Source organism: Anastrepha ludens, chromosome X (assembly GCF_028408465.1).
Source record: "Anastrepha ludens isolate Willacy chromosome X, idAnaLude1.1, whole genome shotgun sequence".
NCBI lineage: Eukaryota > Metazoa > Arthropoda > Insecta > Diptera > Tephritidae > Anastrepha > Anastrepha ludens.
Genome location: NC_071503.1, coordinates 88,543,291 through 88,565,675, shown reverse-complemented (window position 1 = coordinate 88,565,675; position 22,385 = coordinate 88,543,291).

The window sequence follows — 22,385 nt, the reverse complement described above, 5'->3', positions numbered from 1 at the left end:
GCGTATTGTGTAAAAGGCTGAAGCCCACCGACAACTAACTGATTGGACCTTATCAGTGTGACTTTAGACCTGGAAAGACTACCATCGACCAATACGCAAAATCTTGGAAAAGACAAATGAAAGGAAAATCGGCACGCACCATCCTTTCGTCGATTTCAAAGCTGCATTCGACAGTACGGAAAGGAGGGGGTATGGGGTGGGGGTATCCCCGAAAAACGAATACGGCTATGCAAGACGACGTTGCTCAACACCAGCAGCGCCATCAGAATTGGGAAGGACCTCTCCGAGCCGTTTGATACCAAACGAGGTTTCAGACAGGGTGACTCGCTGTCGTGTGACTTCTTTAACCTGATGTTGGAGAGCTTCGTACAATCGCTCAGGCACACTATTTTATAAGAGCGTACAATTGTTGGCGTATGCCGACGATATCGATATCATCGGTCTTAACAACCGCGCTGTTAGTTCTGCCTTCTCCAAACTGGATAAAGAGGCAAAGCCAATGGGTCTGCTGGTGAACGAGGACAAAACGAAGTACCTCCTGTCTTCAAACAAACAGTCGGCGCACTCGCGTATCGGCACCCACGTCACTGTAGACAGTTATAATTTCGAAGTTGTAAAAGACTTCGTTTATTTAGGAACCAGCATTAACACCGATAACAATATCAGCCTTGAAATCCAACATAGAATCTCTCTTGAAAGCAAGTGCTTCTTTGGACTAAGTAGGCAACTGAGCGGTAAGGTCCTCTCTCGACGAATAAAACTAACACTCTACAAGACTCTCATCATCTGAAAATCGTGTAAGCGGTTATCGCGCCAATTAAGAAGAAAAAGGAGACACCCCTACCTTTGTAACAGCCACTAAGAGGGAAGTTCTGGACATCCCATGTGTCAACGAACGGGGAGCAGAAATTATAAGAGATTGGAGAGTGTCTAAAGACAACTCCTTCTCAGACCACAAGTACTTGACGTACAGCATTGTCTTACCAACTAAACTGTGCAAACCGGTCGTGAACCGCAGACGCACAAACTGGGGAATACTTGAAAACATAGTAGAAGCAACCTCTCGGACATGACATACCAAATTCACTCCGAGCTACAACTCGACTCGACTGTTGATGAACTGGCTGGCTTCAGCATTTCAACATGCTGTGAAAGCAGCATGTCCTCCGAGGACGAAAAGAGGAAAACCGAAACCTCCATGGTGGTCCACTGACATAGCCGAACTAAGAAGGTAATGCAGAACTTAGTACAATGCAGCGAGGAGAACCAACTTGTGGGACAGATACAAAGACTTCCAACGCAGATTTCAGTATGCCATTAGGGCAGTAAAAACGTCGTCTTGGAGAGATTTCTGTGAAAAGATAGGAAGCACTTCTGAGACCAGCAGTTCCTGTGTCTGCATCGTATCAATGAACCACAACAACTTTTGTTACCTCATGAAAGACGATGGTAATTGGGCAACTAATAGTGAACAAACACTAGAATTATTATTGCAGACACACTTTCCAGGTTGTCTATGCAATGAAGACGGTAGAACTCATCCTATAGTGCACATCCAATAGATTTGGTAACGGAGGACAATATAAAATTTGCCATTGGCAGTTTCAAAACTTATAAACCACCGGGACCAAATGGAATTATCCCCGCTGACTTGCAACACAAAATAAGTATTATTGCACCTATACTCGCCTCAATTTTTAAGGCAGTAGTAGGACTTAATTATATCCCCAAGAAATGGGCTGAAGTAAAAGTGGTATTCATTCCTAAAGCAGGAAAAACCACACATACGAAGCCGAAGGACTGCAGGCCGATTGGCCTATCCTCCTTCCTGTTAAAAACGCTAGAGCGATTGCTAGATGGGCACATCAAAGGAAAGATTGGCAACAAGCTATCACCTTCTCAACATGCATACAGCGAAGGCTAATCAGTAGAGACAGCACTCCACTCGAGCGCTCGTCTCGCTCATAGATCGAAAGCTAGTCGGGCGGACAATACGCGCAGATTTGGGTGAAACATCCATTAAGAAATTTCCGATCAGGGGTACACCTCAGGGTGGGGTACTTTTCCCACTTCTGTGGAACCTGACCGTCAATAATCTCCTTCAGGAACTGGAAAAAATGGGAGGCAAGATAATTTCATACGCTGATGATATTGTATAGCAATCTCTGGCAAACACCTTCCAACTATGTGTGATCTTCAACAAAGAGCTCTCAACAGACTAACACTTTGGTGCAAAAGTCGAGGACTAGAAGTAAATCCGGAAAAAACGGAACTTATACTGTTCAGCGGAAAACATAGAACACCTGCTCTTCAACAAATACTTTTAGGGGGAAACCCCTTAAGGTAACAGAAAATGCTAAATATCAAGGACTTGTACAGGATAGGAACCTAAATTGGGGGCTCACAGTCGCAGATAGAGTACGCAAAGCTACGACGGCGCTATACTCCTGCGGAAGGCTCATTGGGAAAAATGGGGTTTGAAACCCAGAATGATACACTGGTTGTACACAGAAGTAATTAGACCAATTCTCTACTACGGTATTGCAATATGGGGGAATGCCCTGGAGAAGGGCGTGAACATTAAAAAAGTTGACAGGGTCCAAAGACTTGCATCCGTTCTTATAACCGGTGCAATGTCAACCACACCATCGAAAGCACTATATGTGACATTAAACTTCCTTCCGGTAGACCTGCAGGCAAAGTACATTGCGCGCAGTGCAGCAATAAGGCTGAGCACTTTAAGCCAGTGGGCAAACACAGACTATGGCCACGGCGAAATCCTTGATGGCGCGTTGGGGCTTCCCAGACAGGTGGACTATACAGTTCCGCCTATACTTGCCACTACAACGTTCTTGACCCTCCTACCCTCGAGGGAAGAGTGGGAACGTCCCGACATGGCGAGTCCATACATGTATACACAGATGGCTCAAAGCTCGACGGCAGGGTGGGCGGAGGTGTATATTCCGAACATCTGGGGATCTTCTTCAGTTTTCGGCTCTCCTACTACTGTAGTGTCTTTCTGGCTGAACTGATGGCAATAATGAAAGCCGTGACACTGGTACAGTGAGATGCGATACACGGAGATGATATCTACATTTTCACTGAAAGCCAGGCGGCGATAAAATCCTTTACAAAATAGTCGATAACCCCCAAGGTAGCCATGAAATGCCGCGCATCTATTAACGAGAAGGCTGAGTCATTTCACCTAACGATGGCATGGGTTCCTGGCCATTGCGACATTGAGGGGAACTGCAAAGCCGATGAACTAGCGAAAATCGACAGCAAATTGACTGATGAGTACATAGACAACGATATAGGTATACCCTTGCAAACTTGTAGACTACGTATCCGCGAGGAAATTATAAGAGTAGCGAACGAAAGATGGCGTAACGAGGCCACTTGCAGGATAGCCTGACAGATGTGGCGACTCTCATTGCTAAACGCACAGAACTTCTACTAAGAAGAGATAAGCATAGTTTTATCACACTGATTTCAGTCATTACGGGGCACTGCCTAATCGGTATCCACACCCAGAGAATGGGTGTGCAAACACATGACTTCTGCAGAAGTTGTCTAGACGAGGAGGAGGAAAAGACGATCCCGCACCTTCTGTGTCACTGTCCTGCTCTATCCAGACGTAGACTCGCCATTTTGGGTGGACATTTCTTCAACGAGTTAGAAGACCTCGGTTCTGTCGAAATTAAGAACCTTGCGAAATTTTTAAATAGCACACATTGGTTTCAGGAGGGATAGGGGCTAGTTCCCCACGCGGCATCACAATGGGCCATGAGCTTGAGTGTGTCCTACAATGCACAACCGTTTCAACCTAACCTATACCTGTAACTGGCGCGAAAAAATGTAGTTTTGAGGAAAACGCATTTTAAGTTTTGCTACTTCCTCTCGAACGCTCCGGTGCGCCCGAGCGCCCTTTGTTAACTGTTGAATAACTCGAAAAGCATTTGTCGGATTCAGTTCAAATTTTCACACAATATTTTAAGACATTATGCTTGCAGAAAATGCAAAAAAAAAAACAATCCAATTTTTTGAAAATTCTGACTACTGCCAACCCTTAAAAGAAAAAATAACAGGTGTTACAGGTGAATGGATTGCGCTATCGAAAGATGATTAATGATTTTTTATGGCCGGAATTGGATGGTATTGATCTGGTCAACGTTTATTTTCAACAAGACGGCGCTACGTGCCACACAAGCAACGAAACCATTGATCTTTGACGGGAAAAGTTTCCGGACCGTGTTATCTCTCGAAGAGGTGATCACAATTGGCAACCGAGATCTTGTGATTTAACACCTTGTGACTTTTTTCTTTGGGACCACGTGAAAGAGAAGGTCTACACCAACAGCCCAGGGTCGATTCAAGACCCCAAAGATGGAATTCGTGAGGCTATCGAGGACATAGGGCAGCCACTTGGCAATTCATTTATGGAGAATTTCATGAAAAGGATATTGTCTTGTAAGCGTGGTCGTGGTGGTCATTTGCCTGATGTTATTTTCCACTATTAACGGCATACCTTCCTCTTTATAATGAAATAAACATCCGATCATTTATTGTAAAAAATAGCATTTTTCTTTGAATATCAAAATAACACCTCTTATTGAAAAACCCCATACTTAATCCATATAACAAACAAATGTTATATAGAGAGAGTGACTCTTCTATCAAAATATGAGAATAAATTGCATATTTGACGTACAATGCCGTGTGTTTGTGAGCAGACAATTGATTATAACAAAGTTAACGCCAAAGTTCAATATGCTAAGTGTGGTGAATTTTTCCATTTGGATTGTGTTGGGATTTTGCAATCCGATTTAGAGTTTTTGATTAGCTCCAACAACAAATACTTGTGGCTGTCAGGCTACTCGTCGGGCGTCTATTCGCTCCCCTTCCCTATGCCCTTCTCCAAATGAGAGCATAATAAATAAAGCTAAAAGCTCATGTTTATCTCACGCGCAAAGTCAAAACTATGAATATCTCAACGCAACAACCGTTGCCGACAGATCAGTCAAACACAAATATAAATTAAAATAGAATACAAGACAATGTAAATACTTTGCAAGCAGAAGCAGCGACCGTGCTAAATATTTACTTTGGAAGCAGAAAAGCAGCTATTGGTTGAAAAAACGGAACATGTACATTCTGAGATTGAAGCTATGTGCAAACCATATGCCGAAGATGTGGTATCTGATATCTCTATGCTCCAAAGAAGTAACTCCGACGCATTGCATGCTCTCGCAAGTGTAGTTTAGTCTCGGACTCTTAGTTCTTTCTTCATGAAATTTTTCTAGCCTGTTCTAATTAAAAGTAATGTTTATAATTTTGTACAATATACACTTTTTTTAAAATTAGTTCAATAATTCACACAGTTTTATTTAGCTTTACTTTTTTTTAACATCTGGTCGCATTGCCCGCGATTGCAGTTGTTGTTGGTGTTCTTCTGCTTTCAGCAGTCAAATCTCTCTTTCGCTACTGCAGTGTTGCCTAGCTTTAGATATAAAAACGGACTAAAAAGCCCATTTAAACAAAATAAAACACCAAATTTTTATTGAATTACTTAAAGAACTTTATATGCCTGACAAATTGTCTTTAAAATGTGCGTTTTTTAAATAAATGTGTTATAGTTATGTACAATTTAATTTATGAGTTTTTTTTTGTTAAAAGAAACTCTTTTGTTAAGGGAACGACTTTTTTGCTATATTTCAGGTTGTGTAACTAGATTAGGTACTCTTTTCGTAAAAATGTCGTTATGGTTTCTTCAGTAATTTCTGATATTTTGTTGCTTATTTTAACTATGAATACACCTCTTGATGCCCTATGTCCCACTGAGGATTTATGCTGCAAACAGTCACCGACGTAAACGCAGTCCTCTGTCTGCTGTTACGATCAAACTAATGAGAACCCAAGTAAATGAGAAATTACTTCCCTTTCGAATCGTAGTATCGTAGATTTTATCGCAGGATTTTTTAAAATTCCTCTCAGGATTGCGCTCACACCACACAGTGTTGCCAAACAGTACATTTCGAAATCATTCACTAAATAAACTTAAAAAAATTTTAGTTTTTATTAAAATAACTTAAAAACAATGCATTTGTCAATTATAAATTATAGATAAATGAACTATTTGAATTTGTTCGTTTTTGGCTTTGGTTTATTAAACAATAAATTGTAGCTGATAACGCGGATGTATGAAAAAGTGTGTAAGCAAAAATATCAATTTCAACATTGTGTAGATGCAACCAAACACAAACACATACAAACCGATGTATTGAACGCAGTTGATCTCTACGGTATGAGTTTTGCTCAATGCTGTGCTCTCTAGGGGCTGCGGTAAGGGATTACGATGCGTCGGTGACTGTTTTCAGCATTACGACCGGAAGAAAAGATTACACCTCTATGGTTTTAATTCGCATTCAGTAAATTCAAACGCTTTTTAAAAAGTGTAAAAAGGTTTCAGTATTAAGTTGAGAGAGGGATATTTAAGATTCTTGTATAACCTTAAAAGGAGCAAAAAATTTAATTTACTCTCTCAAAATACCAAATTTTATAAGAACCAACAAATTTTCATTAACACTAAAATCTTCTCAGAGAAACTTTTTTTTAACATTATTTTGTTTAAGAATAATTTTTTTTTTTTAAGTTATAAATTCGGTAGCTTTAAATTAAAAATAAGAAACAAACACCAACTTAAAAATTTTTGCATTTTGATATATAAAAAAGCACTAAATTTATTGCGAAGAGCGAATGGTTGGCTACACTGTACAACTTGGCAAACGTGTCGTCACGCACTCTCTGATGGGCGCAATCTTGTTTCTATCATTCTTGTGTCTCCCCCAAGCCTGCAGTAAATTTGCTATCATCTACCGCTCCTTCGTTCTCTCTTCACATAAAACCTCTCCCAGTTGCTGAAGAGGAAAATAAATCTAATCATATCTTGCAAAGAGGTCAGTCAATCGACCAATTCATTTTCAATACAGTGTCGTCTGCAGCAACGGTGGTAGATTCTGCTGCGACTGTATCCTACGCTGACGTAGCTAAATTTATTTCACATGCCAAACAAAATGCCTCTGCAGCAGATGCCACTTCTTTTGCTTCTACAGCCTCTAAGTGCCGATTTACACACGGAGACATCTGGAAGGAAGACACTGGAAATTCTCTTTTCATGTCTCTTTCACGGTCACATGGGGAAATTTGTTTTCGGCAACATTTTGACGTCTACTACTTTAGCATCTTCTGGCTCCGATATATTCTTTGAAATGATTGCACTTACCTTCCTTAAGCTAACTGTAACAAAAAATAACAATATCGCCTATGTATCTAAGCATTCATCTATTAACTCGAAAACGATATCTAGCTATAGTCTTGTAAAGAACGGTGTGGCTGTTGATTGGTTAAAGCGAGTAAACTTAAAGTAGAGGTCTCCTCCAATCATTATGACAGCTTACTAAATTCAGAGCTTCAACCAGCTAGCGTAAAAGTACGCCCCCGCAAGTTTTTTCAAGAGCGAGTAAACAAAGAAATGGCTACTTAGGAGCTGTACCATACGTTCTGTTTCCTGGCAGTGTATTCTTAACCGGATATTCGCTGTATTATCAAATATGAGTGGCACGATTATGACATTATTGCCATAACTGAGATGTGGCTGAATGACAACTTTTGCTCAGCTAAATATTTTCATAATTACTTTCATGTATACCGGAATGACCGCTGCCTAGAAGCTACTGGTCTTTAAAAAGGTGGTGGAGTGCTACTTATGATTCTACCGGACTTATGCAGTAAAGGTGTTGAATTGGGTAGTTTTGGAGGCACAATTGACCCAATCTGCGTTTGTGTAAAATAGCCGAGTGGGTTACTGCGTGACTACCATTCGGAATTCAGAGAGAACGTAGGCTCGAATCTCGGTGAAACACCAAAATGAACAAAAATATTTTTCTAATAGCGGTCGCCCCTAGACAATGGCAAACTTCCGAGTGTATCATACATAGAATACAATATGTACATATACATTATTGGGTTTTTGACCGAGTTCCTCCTCGTGTTGTGCGTCTTGGTGTTTTCCTACAAATGGAGGTACCAACAGTTTTACGCCGCCTCGGAACAACAACGATATTTTCCATCGTCCATGTTTATAGTGTTTTTTTTTCTGCTTATTTGTTTGGCTTGACCTTATTTTCGCTTTGATGCGTGGTATATTTGGAGGAATATTATTCAATATATATATATATATACATATATAATTGGCGCGTACACCCTTTTTGGGTGTTTGGTCGAGCTCCTCCACCTATTTGTGGTGTGCATCTTGATGCTGTTCCACAAATGGAGGGACCTACAGTTTTAAGTCGACTCCGAACGGCACATATTTTTTTTATGAGGAGCTTTTTCATGGCAGAAATACACTCGGAGGTTGCGAGGGCGACCGCTATTAGAAACAACTTTTCCTTAATTTTTGATCTTTAACCGAGATTCGAACCGACTTTCGCTCTCTGAATTCCGAATGGTAGTCACGCACCAACCCATTCGGCCACGGCGGCCGCCTATACCTCTGGTATATTTATAGGAATATAATTCAAAATATACCTATGGTATATTTGGAGGAATATTATTCAAAATATGTAGGTATACAAATTATATGGCAGCATGATTCTCTCACAGCTCTCAATTTATATAAAATAATAACTTAGAAATCTAAAAGCTGACTACTGGGTAACAGAGCTCTAACTCCTTTTTTGAAGGCCAAACAAAAACTTATACACTTGCGATGGCAACACTTTGAATGCTTTTTTCTCATTGTGCGTGATTTCTTAAATAATTTTTTGAAAAAAGGCAAATAAGCAAGCCTTTGAAAATATACAAGAGTGGGTTATTAAATATTGGCTAGAAAACAAACGCATTTGTAAAGTAGGTGAAATTGTTAAAGAACTTAACACAGCCGTTCTGTATGCATATATATAATTACCAAGTACAAAAAAGCGGTGAAGTAGGAAGGCCAGGTAGTAGCGGAAGGCCCAAAATAACTTGTACACATAAGGTAGAAAGAAAAAATGCTAGTTATATTAAAGAGGAGCTCAAGACTTCCACTGTAGCTATCGCTAGAGTTGAAAAAAGCTGATGTTATAGAAGACCATCCGCAAACTGTGTAATATTATTTTCATTCCCTTGGTTTCAAACGCTGAACAACAAGACGCTAAAGAACGGGGGAGCCAAAGTCTAATTGCGCTACCTGTCAATTCTAAAAAACATTGGGCTTATCTATTGCAACATTTAATATTAGTGTTGATTATTGCTTTGTGTATGATAATGACCCAAAACATTGCGCCGTAATAATTAAAGAATGGTTATTGTATCACGTTAAAAGAATATTGGTGCATTCTGCATAGAGTCTAGACATTAATTCCATTAAGCACCTGTGGACGTACATGGAGAGGACTTTACGCGAAATAATAAAAATTAGATTAAGGACGCTCTTTAGGATATATGCCGCTGGATGTCACAAAAAACTTAGTACATACTACATATATTACATGACAAGAAGACTGCAAGCTGTGCTCAATGTCAAGGGTGACCGCACAACGTACTAATTACTGTATTATTTTTAATGAATATATGCTGCATAAATTTTTTTGGTCCTCGAAAGGAGCTATTTTTGGTTTGGAATTTTGAGTTTTAAATACAAAATGAATTTTCCAAAATAAATTGTTTCTACTTATTGATAGAAATTTGTGTTTTTTTGACTTTATTTTGTATTCCGTCTATACTTATACTCGTACATAGATGGCCTATAAATATTTGAACTAATTTCAAAAGTATCAATAAATTAAGTATTAAAGGTATATTTCCTCTGAAATATCCTTTCCATGTAGTCAACAAACAGTTTATAGGTAGCTCTTAGATGAGCTGGATCGGTGTTTTCCTTTTCAACCTTTCCAGTTTATTTGGGTGTGATTGAAGACGATCTCGATATTTGCTGGTTAATTTCTTTATAAGGTATTAGTTATTACTAAGATAGTTTGCACATTAATCATTAATAAATACAAACGTAGCTAATATTTTAGGATTCTTATGAAAAAATGAATAAAAAAACCTTACCAAATAAAAAGTTTAGATAAAAACAAACGATATAAATAAAAAAAAAAAAACTTTCTATAATGTATACCTATATATAGGTACATATATTATTCCTTTTGCCACCAAAATATTTGGCATTTAATGTCTTCTAAAGCTTTACAATCTTTGAAAGGTATACTCATATCGAATCGAAGTTCATTTCCGTCAAGTTTAGAGAAGAAGAAGACATGCTCAACGAGTTTTTGTTTACAAAAATTGAAGAGGATGACATGGACGACATTTGGTTTCAACAGGACGGTGCAACTTGTCACACTGCCAAAGTTACACTCGAACTTTTGGCTACCGTTTTTGAATTCCGACTCGGAGCTGTGATTTACCCCCGAGGGACTATTTTTTGTGGGAAGCCGTTAAGGACAAATGCTATGCGAACCATCCAGAGACGATTGATGCTTTAAAACACGAAATCGAGGTTGGCATTCATGAAATTGGAGCCCAACCAATCGAAAATGTGCTTAAAAATTGGGTTGATCGAATGGCCTACTGTAAAGCCAGTCGTGGCAGTCATTTGAACGATATTATTTTTTATTCATAAATGACAATGTTCATGTTTGGTGGATGGTTCCATGTGTAGAAGTGGGGAAAGTTACTGATCGCCATTCACTTGGGAATGGCCAGGACGATTCTTCTGCATATGGTTCAAGCAGCTCACAACGGCCGGGATTAGCCCACGTATCCTCTGGGTAGCTTCCGAACACCCGTTCGGGAGTGAGCTAACGTGAGAAGGCGAAACATTCCAGGATAGCTGGTTGTGCGTTGGGTTTGGGACCCACCACTTAAAACTCCCCCCCCAATGAAAAGTTTGAAAAAGCCTCGGATGAGACCTCCCTATACTGATGACGACCCCTGCAAACGAAATAAGGAATATGATTTGAGGGTATGCACCTGGAATGTCCGGTCCCTTAATGGGGAAGGTGCCTCTGCCCAGCTGGTTGATGTCCTCGTGAAAGTAAAGGCTGACATCACTGCCATCCAAGAGATGCGATGGACGGGGCAAGGTAAGAAAACCATAGGACCTTGCGACGTCTACTACAGCTGCCATGTAAAGGAGCGCAAATTCGGTGTCGGATTTGTTGTGGGAGAGAGACTTCGTCGCCAAGTACTGTCGTTCACTCCGGTGGACGAGCGTCTCGCAACAATCCGCATCAAAGCCCGTTTTTTTAACATATCGCTAATTTGCGCCCACGCCCCGACGGAAGAGAAGGACGATGCTACCAAAGATTCTTTCTATGAGCGCCTGGAACGCTCCTATGAGCGCTGCCCCCGCCACGACATAAAAATCGTGCTTGGCGACTTCAACGCCAGGGTGGGCAAGGAGGGAATTTTTGGTCCCACAGTCGGAAAATTCAGCCTGCACAACGAAACATCCGGTAACGGACAGAGGCTGATCGACTTCGCCGGGGCCCGAAACATGGTAGTCTGCAGCACCAGATTCCAGCATAAAAAGATTCACCAAGCCACCTGGCTGTCTCCTGATCGAAAAACACGAAACCAGATCGATCATGTTGTGATAGATGGAAGACACGCTTCTAGTGTATTAGATGTACGTACGATCCGAGGACCCAACATCGACTCGGATCACTACCTTGTTGCAGCCAAACTGCGCACCCGCCTCTGTGCAGCAAAAAACGTACATCTACCTACGCAAAGAATGTTCGACATCGAAAAGCTGCAATCACAACAGACAGCCAGAAGATTCGCCACTCGACTCTCACTCCTGCTCTCGGAGAGCACTGCCCAACACACCGGCATGCGCGAGCAATGGAGCAACATTTCTCGTTCTCTACGTACCGCCGCCGAAGAAGAAATCGGATTCCGGCGAGCCCGAAAAAACAATTGGTACGACGGGGAATGTCATGCTGCCGCAGAAAGAAAGGATGCCGCCTATAGAGCCACGCTGCGATCGGGCGCAACGCGAGCCATGTGGGATCGCTACAGAGAGCTGAAAAAGGAAGAGAGACGTATTATCCGAAAGAAGAAACGAGAGGCCGAAATACGTGAGTGCGAAGAGCTTGAGATGCTGGCCAACAGGAACAACGCCCGAAAATTTTACCAGAAAGTTCGGCGGCTTACAGAAGGTTTTAAGACCGGGGCGTTTTCCTGTAAGAACAAAGACGGCGAACTGGTGACTGACATCCAGAGCAATCTCAAATAATGCAGGGAACACTTCTCGAACTTATTAAACAGTGACAGCTGCGCATGTCACCGAGAAAGTGAAGATCCCGATACCCCAATCGTTGACGACGGAATTGTCGTTCCGCTGCCCGATCATGACGAGGTGAGAATAGCGATAACGCGGCTAAAGAACAACAAAGCCGCGGGCGCCGACGGACTGCCGGGTGAGCTATTCAAACATGGCGGCGAGGAGCTGGTAAGGTGCATGCATCAGCTTCTATGCAAAATATGGTCGGATGAAAGCATGCCTGCCGATTGGAATTTAAGTGTGCTCTGCCGAATCCATAAGAAGGGCGATCCTGCAATTTGTGCCAATTACCGCGGGATTAGTCTTCTAAATATCGCCTATAAGGTTCTAGCGAGCGTATTGTGTGAAAGGCTGAAGCCCACCGTCAACCAACTGATTGGGCCTTATCAGTGTGGCTTCAGACCTGGAAGGTCTACCATCGACCAAATATTCTCAATACGCCAAATCTTGGAAAAGACCCATGAAAGGAGAATCGACACACACCATCTTTTCGTCGACTTCAAAGCTGCATTCGACAGTACGGAAAGGAGTTACCTGTATGTCGCGATGTCTGAATTTGGTATCCCCGCAAAACTAATACGGCTATGTAAGATGACGTTGCTCAACACCAGCAGCGCCATCAGAATTGGGAAGGACCTCTCCGAGCCGTTTGATACCAAACGAGGTTTCAGACAGGGTGACTCGCTGTCGTGTGACTTCTTTAACCTGATGTTGGAGAGCATCGTACGAGCCGCAGAACTTAATCGCTCAGGCACAATTTTTTATAAGAGCGTACAATTGCTGGCGTATGCCGATGATATTGACATCATCGGCCTTAACAGACGCGCTGTTAGTTCTGCCTTCTCCTAACTGGACAAAGAGGCAAAGCGAATGGGTTTGGTAGTGAACGAGGACAAAACGAAGTACCTCCTGTCTTCAAACAAACAGTCGGCGCACTCGCGTATCGGCACCCACGTCACTGTAGACAGTTATAATTTCGAGGTTGTAAAAGACTTCGTCTATTTAGGAACCAGCATTAACACCAATAACAATGTCAGCCTTGAAATCCAACATAGAATCTCTCTTGCCAACAAGTGCTACTTTGGACTAAGTAGGCAACTGAGCAGTAAAGTCCTCTCTCGACGAACAAAACTAACACTCTACAAGACTCTCATCATGCCCGTCCTAACGTATGGCGCAGAAGCTTGGACGATGACAACATCCGATGAAGCGACGCTTGGAGTGTTCGAGAGAAAGATTCTGCGTAAGATTTTTGGACCTTTGCACGTTGGCAACAGCGAATATCGCAGACGATGGAACGATGAGCTGTATGAGCTTTACGACGACATAGACATAGCGCAGCGAATAAAGATCCAGCGGCTACGTTGGCTGGGTCATGTCGTCCGAATGGATACAAACGCTTCGGCTTTGAAAGTATTCGATGCGGTACCAGCTGGTGGTAGCAGAGGAAGGGGGCGGCCTCCTCTGCGTTGGAAAGATCAGGTGGAGAAGGACTTGGCTTCACTTGGTGTGTCCAACTGGCGCCGGTTAGCACGAGAAAGAAACGACTGGCGCGCTTTGCTAAACTCGGCCAAAATCGCGTAAGCGGTTATAGCGCCAATTAAGAAGAAGAAAACAATGTTCAATCTTCAAAATAGAAAAAAAGGTTTAAAAAATAATATTTTGTGGTGTTCTGTATAGCGAGGTGCATACTCTGAGACATTTGCGTTCAAAAGTTCTAGTTTTTCCCATGTAGGATGGAGATATGTTGAACCGTATGGGGACAGCGCACGTAATTATAGGTGGCACAGTCTGTCTGAAAAAAGGAACTGCGATTATTTGGCCGCTGTAGCCGAATGAGTTGATGCGTGACTATCATTCGGAATATGTTCTCTGTAGGTTCGAATCTCAGTGAAACACCAAAATGAAGAAAAAAATTGTCTAATAGCGGTCGCCCCTCGGCACGCATGCAAACCTCTGAGTGTATTTCTGCTATGAAAAAGCTTCTCATAAAAAATATTTGCCGTTTGGAGTCGGCATGAAACTGTAGATCTCTCCATTTATTGAACAAAAACAAGAATACCCACGCCACAAATAGGAGGAGGAGCTCGGCCAAAGACCCACGCCAATTATATATAAATATATATGTAAGTCAATTATATTTATTATAATGACATAGTTACCTATCAGAAACACTTAGACAATATAATTAATATTTTAAATGTTGTTAAATACGATGAAGTAATATATTTACGTGATTTTAATTTAAGTAATATAACTTGATCTTACCATACTAAAAGTTTGTTACCAATTAATATCAAATCTTCTTCTTCTTCTTAATTGGCGCGATAACCGTGATTGAAAATTTGTGGACCTTTTTTAAGAAAAGAACCAGCAGCATTAGAAACGGCAATAATGGTGGACTGGCAGAATATACCGAACGTATACGACAGAAACAAATTGTTCCATTTCATGCAAAAGCACCTGCAAAATGTTATTGAATCTAACGAGTCAAAAAAGCTGGTATTAAAGTTTGTAAAAACAGTTTATTGACAGTGTCAAAATAGTGTGGTATTTGTTTTTTCTGCTTTAAATATTGTTTTTCCAAAGAATCTAAAGGTTTCGTTATTAAATTCCTTTAAATGCTTTGAATAAATATGAATCAATACAAAAAAGAAGTGAAGGATAAATAAAGAGTGCAAGTTTTTTTTATTGAAATCGTAAGAACTCATTCTGGGCAAACTGCATTTCCCAATTAGAAGTACAGAAGATACACATAACGACGCAACTGCAAACCATTAGGACTAAAGCTGATGCAGTGAAAACTCGCCTCTGTGAACTGTGGCCCCAAAGTAAAAGGTCCATCGTTCAATGGTTACAGTGCCCCGATTCCCAATCTTTAAGCAGCAACAATAACAAATCACTACACTCTAAAGGCAGTGATAGAGGGACGTAAGGGAGTGACCACAGGCAACAAAGGAAACTGCAGACTTCGTGGAAAAGATGAAATACCAGGCATTCATAAGAGGTATTCCAGATTCAGACATGAAATGGGCACCATACTCAACGCCGAAAAAGACGTTTGCTGAAACTATATATTTTGCACTGATACAGCAAACAGCTGCTCTCTTTAGAAGGCCGGTGCAACAGAATCTATCATGCTGAAGTTGAGGAGCCTACCTCGATGGAAGAAACAATTAGGAGAGTAATACGAGATTCCTTACATCAAATGCTACTGAATCAGAAGTTCGGATATAAAATGTTACAACAGCGGTAAGGCTGGACATCTTGCATGCAATTGTAGTATACCCCGTGCCCAACCGAAGACGAGCTCAGGTGGAAGGAAGCAAAAGATGCTAGAGAGAAACCATCTCGAGCATTATAAAGGGTGCATGAAGGACTAATCTACAAACTTTAGATACTACTTCCGATGCAGTTTATTTACATACTGGTCTCTTATATCGACGATAGATATTTTTGTATAAAACTGGGAAAGGCACATACCATTATTAGTAAAATCAATGCTAGGCTTCTACAAGGCAGTATACTTGAGCCTTTTTTACTTGTTGTACCCCTCTGTTTTACCTGTCCCAGAATCCTGTAAAATAACGACATTTGCAGATGATACATGTGTACTCGGTGCTGGTGAAAACGAGAATATATCAACGGCAAAGCTACATGCTTCGATTAACGAAATATCAAATTCGACTCGAACGTGGAATATAAAACTTAATGAAACCAAATCGATGCAAAATTATTTACAAACTCATTCATATATTTTCTGTGACCATTTCGCATGCTTGCACCGCAAAGTACTTGGGTATGGCGTTAGACGCTAAGCTTAAATGGGGAGCATGTCAAAACCAAAGTTGCTGAACTTAATTTAAAATACAAAAAATTGTACTGGCTTATCAGCGGAACGTCAAAGCTCCATATTCAAAATAAGCTTTTAATCTACTCATATAATCAAATTCTTAAGGCCCTATGGATCTCAGCGTTTGGAACGCACTGTGAAATGTAATGCTGAAATCATCAAACGTTTTCAAAATAAAATAATCCGGGATATCGCATAGCCGTGGTATGTACGGAATGACGACTTACGCTGGAAAATGCAGTTGCACACAGTAAAAAAACGATTAATCTTTGCGCTGCTAAGCTTGCCAAAAGAATTAAGCAACATATCAATTCTGTAGCCTCATCTCTTTACGATTAAGCTACAGTATACAAGAAGACTGAAGAGGATTAAACCACTGGGCCTAATGGTAAACAATGTCTAAAAATGCATGAATTACTAAGAAAACAGATATTAAATGTTAGTTTTAGTTATTTTATAGGTGTAATAATATAAAATATATTTATTATTTTGACGTTTCAATAACAGAAAATTATAATAAATAAATAAAAGGGAACAACATGGAAGTACTGATGCACTATCTCGGCGATCCTGTGCTGTAGAGGATGAGCATAGTTCCAAAGTCGAGAGATCCAAGCACATAGTTAACATCAATCAATTGAATGCTGATCTAAAAAAGATAATGCTAGCGGAAAATGCTGGAGAGATACCCTATAATAAAATGGTTTATTGGCATTTTAGGTGCAGTGGAAGAGTCCTAAAATTATTGATGAAGTTCTGCATCGCATATGAGAAAGCGAAAATAGAAATCAGACCCGTAATTTAATCATAGTTCCTAAACCTAGAATTACAACCGTGTTACAGGAATTCCACGATGGGCCAAGTACAGCTCACGCAGGCAACGCAAGGTCCAAAGGGGAAAAGTGGTGGAAGATTACAGCAAAACAATGCGGGTTCACCATTTGAGCGAGTGGCCATGGATGTGGTAAGTATGTTTCCAACAAGTGACTTCGGCAACAAATTTATTTCATTATTTTTTTTCATTGACTACATTATTTATTATGTCATCACTAATTCTATGTATTTGGCATCTCTGTAGATTCATTTTATTGGGTTGGCAATTAAGTAATTGCGGATTTTTTTTAGAAAATCAAAGACAATTTTTTCATGGAACTAAATAACTTTATTCTGTAATGTATTGCCCATTTTAATCAATGACCTTGTGCCATCTTTCAGTCAGCATCACAATCCCACGTTCAACAAAACTTCTGGTTTTTATTAATATAGCAAAAAACTGAATCAGGTACGATTTGACATCATCATCATTACTGAAATTTTTACCATTCAAGGAGTTTTGTGAAGATCGAAACAAAAAGGAATCAGATGGTGCAAGGTCAGGACTATACGGTGGATGTGGCAAAACATCCCTTCCAAGCTCCAATAATTTTTTGCCGAGTGGCCAAAGATGTGTGTGGCCTTGCATTGTCATGATGGAATACAATACCTTTTCCAATTTGTCAATTCGGGCCACTTTTCTTAAACTCCGTTTAATTTCGTTAGTTATTCAATGTAGACATCAGAATTGGGTGGTAAGAGTTCAAAGTAGACAATTCCTTTGTTATCCCACCAAACTGATAACAAAACCTTCTTTGGTGAATTTTCCTATGGTGTTGTTTGAGTTGCTTCACCCGGCCTGCTTCACGATCTGTTCCGCTTGATATTGTTGTAAACAACCCATTTTTCATAACCAGTTATCAGTCTTTTTAAAAATGGATAATTTTCATTACGTTTCTTTACCAAATCGTAGCTGTTAATGGGTTGTATTAAATGCGTTTCTTTCAGTTCGTGAGGAACCCATGTATCGAGTTTTTGAACATAGCCAAGTTGTTTAAAGTGATTTTCAATGCATGTGTGTGATACTTAAAGCTTCTCTGCAATCTCACGTGTTGTTCTGTGACGATCCGAATCAATTATTGCTGTGATTACGACGTCATCAACTTCAACTGGAAGACCAGAACGTTTTTCATCTTTGAATGAAAAATCACCAGAATGAATTTTTCAAACCAATTTTGAGACTGCCGTTCTTTTCAAGCTTCGTCGCCATAACCAGCACATAACTTTTTATGAGCTTGTGATGCAGTTTTCCCTTTGCGGAAATAAAAAAGCAAAATTTGACGAAAATGCTCCTTTTGATTTTCCATTTTTCAACGAACGCCAAACCAAAACCACGCAACCGATCAAAAAACCTTTTTTACTGATTGATAGCTGAATTGCCAACTATCAAATAACCAAATGTGTTTTACATTTTTACTACGTCTGCAAACCTAAAAATTAAACCGAGGCCATCTATGAATGAAATTCGCAACCCAACCCAATACATTATTTGTTTACTATTCATTGTACATGCTATTTTTCACACGGTTCATTCTTTTGTCTGGATATGAACTCCTTTTGAGTAAATGAAAAGTAACGACTGTCTTTCTGTGATATAAATACAGTTGATTATTCTGATCTGTCAGTGGTATTAATTATATATATATATATTTAATTGGCGCGTACACCCTTTATGGGTGTTTTGGCTTAGCTCCTCCTCCTATTTGTGGCGTGCGTATTGATGTTGTTACACAAATGGAGGGACTTACAGTTTCAAGCCGACTCCGGACGACAGATATTTTTTATGAGGAGCTTTTTCATGGGACAAATATACTCGGAGATTTGCCATTGCCTGCCGAGGGGCGACCGCTATTAAAAAAACAATTTTTATCCATTTTGGTCTTTCACCGAGATTCGAACCTACATTCTCACTGAATTCCGAATGGTAGTCACGCACTAATCCATTCGGCTACGGCGGCCGCCATTTTATTATTTGCCACCATTATTTATTGCTTCTGTTAATAAATATTTGCAATATGTGAAAACTTATTTTAAAACAATATTAATTCAGTCATAACATATTCAAAAACAAAGTATATATAAGTACATATATATATGTATATATATATTAGGGTGTCCCAAAAAAATTAAAGTGTTTTTTTTTTAACGCATACCCTCTTATTTTTTTTGAATGGTCTCAAAACATCTAAAAATAAAGTTCCGTCTATTTAGAATCACGGCAACCCGTGCCGAGTTGCGCGAAAACCTAACGGTACTTGTATAGTACGGCGCGCGCGAACTGTCGGATTGATTGCGAGTAATTACTTGTTTGTTTTATTAGTAATCGCGGTTTTTTCGTGTAGTCAACATGTCCGTGGAGTTACGAAGTTCCAAAAAGGAGATATTTTTAATAGGGGACGTAAAACATCAAATTACCGGTTCTAAACTTCCCTCTAACGGGCAAGTACTAGCCGTTTTGTTCTATAATATTCGTGAAGTGAACTTAAGTGTCAATGAAAGTGCAAATCTCACAATTCGTGAGTGTATTATTTATTGGGAAAAGGCACGTATACCGACCAGATCAATATCTAACTGTGTTAAGAAAGTAGTTAACTTATACCAAGTTTGGAGAGAATTGCAAGAAAATGCGAAAAAAAACTCAAGAAGTGTTTGAACAGCGTCGACAGGAGTTTGTTTCAAACTTAAACAATTTGTTTGACATCGCACATGCCAATGCTCTTCAATCGATTAAAATAAATGAAGATAAGATCTTCTTGCAGCGCCAAAGAGAACCAGGTCGGCCCGGTCACTTAGCCGGAGTGGACAAAAAACTAACAAAAAAAGAGGAAAGGACGCGCCTTAGAATCATCGAGGAGGAAAAGCGACGTGCTAAAAATTTTTCATCCTTAGCACCATCAACATCAACTTGCGAACCACCACTAGAAAAGTCATCTTCTGATCCTGAAATAATAGAATTAGAAGAAAATAGGCCCAGCGCAAGAGAAGCCTCCTCTCAGCCCGATAAAACTTCTATGCGGAAGAATATCATAACTCCCAAGTTAGTTGCCGCATTAGACAGGTGTCAGTTAAGTGTGAGGGATTCTGTCTTTATAATTGAAGCTACTATTGAGGCTCTGGGGCACAATACGGATGAATTCCCTATAAGCAAGTCCTCTATCCATAGAGTTCGTACGGAAATGCGAAAAGAACGGGCTGAAGCTATAAAAATTGATTTTCAAAACAAGGTCCCGGACACGGTGACTGTCCACTGGGACGGAAAACTGTTGCCAGCTGTAGATTCACGTAAAAGTAAAGAAGAACGCCTACCGGTAGTTATTACGTACGATAATAAAGAACAAATTATTGCTGTTCCTAAATTGGATAGCTCGACAGGAAGGGAACAGGCAGACGCAGTTTGGGATGCTATTACGAACTGGAACCTTGAAGACAAAGCGCAGATTCTCTGTTGTGATACTACTGCTTCTAACACAGGCCGCATAAATGGAGCATGTGTGCTTCTCGAACAAAAACTGGGTAGAGAAGTGCTTATTTTTGCTTGCCGTCGTCACGTTTACGAATTAGTACTTAAAGACGTGTTTGAAGCGAAAATCAGTCAAGTAACTACAAGCCCAGACATCCCATTATTAAAGAAATTCCGAGAAAACTGGAAAAATATCGATCCCGAGAAAAAACAAAGCTGTACAGAAAAGCTATCTTGTTTTAATGTTTCGGAAATTGACAAGCTGCTAGAATTCTACAAAATTGAATTAACCAAAGAAATCGTTAGAGATGACTATCGCGAATTAATTGAGCTTTCAATTATATTTCTTGGCGGAGATTCAGAGAAGAAATGTAAGATTCGGCCTCCAGGTGCTATGCACCAGGCTCGATGGATGGCGAGAGCCATTTATTCATTAAAAATATCGTTACTTAGCTCTCAATTCAGAATTTCAAACAAGGATAAGGCAGCTCTGTTGGACGTATGTCTGTTCATCGTGACATCCTACGTAAAACCCTGGCTCCAATGTATTTTAACAGTAAAGGCGCCGTATCAGGATTTGTGTTTTTTGAAGGCCATGAAAAATTACGAAACAATAGACAAAAGCATTTCAAAAGCAGCTTTGCAGAAGTTTTGCCAGCATTTGTGGTATTTGACAGATGAAGTATCTATTCTGGCTTTATTTGATGATGATGTCGATCTAGAAACTAAAGTAAAAATGATTGCTAACTTAACTAGAGAAAACCCAACAGCCCACAATAAACGTTACATTGCATCCAAAGAAGAACTCTGTGACCCACTTTTTGGTACGTTAATTAAGCTTTGATTTTGTTCTATGACTAAGTTTGCTAATAGGTATAATTGATAACTGATCTATCTGTTTTAATTTCAGAGAGAAGAATTGATGACTTCGTCTCTGTCAAAAGCAAGTTCTTGTTTAATCGACTCCAGATTGACGACAGTTTTCTGAACAAGTGCCCCTCTTCGTGGTCAAATGATGATTCTTTTCTACAGGCTAAAAAGAAGCTGCTAGGACTGAAAGCAGTTAATGATACGGCAGAAAGAGCGGTTAAGTTAATGCAAGACTTCCATGGCTTGATCACTGTTCAAGAGGAGCAAAAACAATTTTTATTACGTTGCGTACAAGAACACAGATAGGTATATCCCGACTGTAAAAAGCAAACTTTGAAAAGAAAATTCGATGATTGATGTCCTTTTATAATAAAAAGAAAATAAATACGAAATATGTGTTTTACTTTTATTTATTTAATTAATCTAAAAATTCAATTAAACTTTTCTCTATTGTGAGCCTATAGCTTTCATACTAACTTTTAAATTTAAAGTTTGACATCAAGTCGGCACGGGTTAATGACATCCGATCTCAATAATATTTTATATTTAAGTTTTTAGAGTCAAATGGAAAAAAATAAAGGGTATGCGTATTGAAAATCCGAAAAAAAAAATTCGCCCTTGTAGTCTGGGACACCCTAATATATATATTATATTCTCGTATATACACAACTAAATTTCTTATTTTTAACTTATGCGAATGCATCCAGTGACGCCAACCAAAATATAAGCTTAATAGAGTAATTCGAGCGGAGTTTTTCTTTTAAGCCTCTTACGACGACTGTCTTCTCTCATTAAACATGATGCCAAAGTATTTAGGTTCAATCTCTTTTTATAGCGGGTTGCTGTGTTTTTTTATTTTCTTTTTAACAGTCGGTATTTTGAGATCCCTGTGGATTTGGGCAATGGAGACATACCACGGACAATTCATTTTGAGTACTTTAGACTGAAATATCAGTACTAAAGGGTTTTTTAACAAGAGGTGTTATTTTGAT